This window comes from Orycteropus afer, unplaced genomic scaffold (genome assembly GCF_000298275.1).
Source record: "Orycteropus afer afer isolate SDZICR_OR568_19922 unplaced genomic scaffold, OryAfe1.0 scaffold00062, whole genome shotgun sequence".
In the NCBI taxonomy this organism is placed as follows: Eukaryota; Metazoa; Chordata; class Mammalia; order Tubulidentata; family Orycteropodidae; genus Orycteropus; species Orycteropus afer.
The window spans coordinates 4,706,864-4,708,044 of record NW_006921649.1 but is presented as its reverse complement, the minus strand read 5'-3'; positions in this window follow the sequence as shown (position 1 = coordinate 4,708,044).

The window sequence follows — 1,181 nt, the reverse complement described above, 5'->3', positions numbered from 1 at the left end:
GCGATGATGGTCTCAAGTATAGCAGGGATTGTGGGGCTGGCGCGGGATCGGGCAGTGTTTCGTTCTGCTGTGCATGGGGTCACTATGAGTCAGAAACGACTCGACGGCACTTAACAACAGCAACAACAAATCAGGCAAAGACATCACAAAAGAAAATTATAAACTAATATCCCTTATGATTATGCAATTAAAAAAAAAAAATCCTAGCCAACAGACTTCAGCAGTATATTTAAAAAAAAGAAAAAATCATACACTATTATCAAGTGGGATTCATACCAGGATGACAAGAGTGGTTCAACATTAGAAAATCAACCAAAGTAATCTACCACATAAATAAAATAAATTAAAAGAACCAAAAAATCATATGAATTGATGCATAAAAATAATTCGATTAAATTCAACACACTCTTCTGATAAAAACTCTCAGCAAAATAGGAATAGAAGAGAAATTTCTCAACATAATTAAGGACATATACACAAAACCAACAGCTAACATTATACTCACAGAAAATGGCTGAGAGCCTGTCATTGAGAACAGGAAGAAGACAAGAATGCCCATTATCACCACTCTTATTCAACTATGTCCTGGAGTCCTGTCCGGAGCAATAAGACAAGAAAGAGAAATAAAAGGTGTCCAAATTGGAAAAGATGAAGTAAAACTATCTCTATTTGTAGATACAATCTTATACATGTTGTTGTTGTTGTTGTTGTGTGCTGTTGAGTCAGACCAGACTCATAGCGACCCCTCCTTGGGTTTCTGAAACGATAGCACTACAGAAGTAGATTGCCCAACCTTCCTTCCGAGGAGTGGCTGGTGGGTTTGAACCGCCAGCCCTCTGGTTAGCAGTCAAATGCCTTAGGCACTACGCTACCAGAGCTCCTAATCTTATACATAGAAGATCTTATACATAGAAGACCCTAGAGATTCCACAGGAAAACTGCTAGAACTAATGAAAGAATTTAGCATTATTGTAGGATACAGTATAAGCACATGAAAATCAGCTGGGTTCCTCTACACTCACAAAGACTACTCCAAAAAAGAATAAAATACCTAGGAATTAACCTAACTGGGACATAAAAGATTCATACAACTAAAATTATAAAACACTACTATAAGAGACTAAAAGAAACCTACAAAAATTGAAAGACACCCCGTGCTCATGGATTGGAACATTTAATAG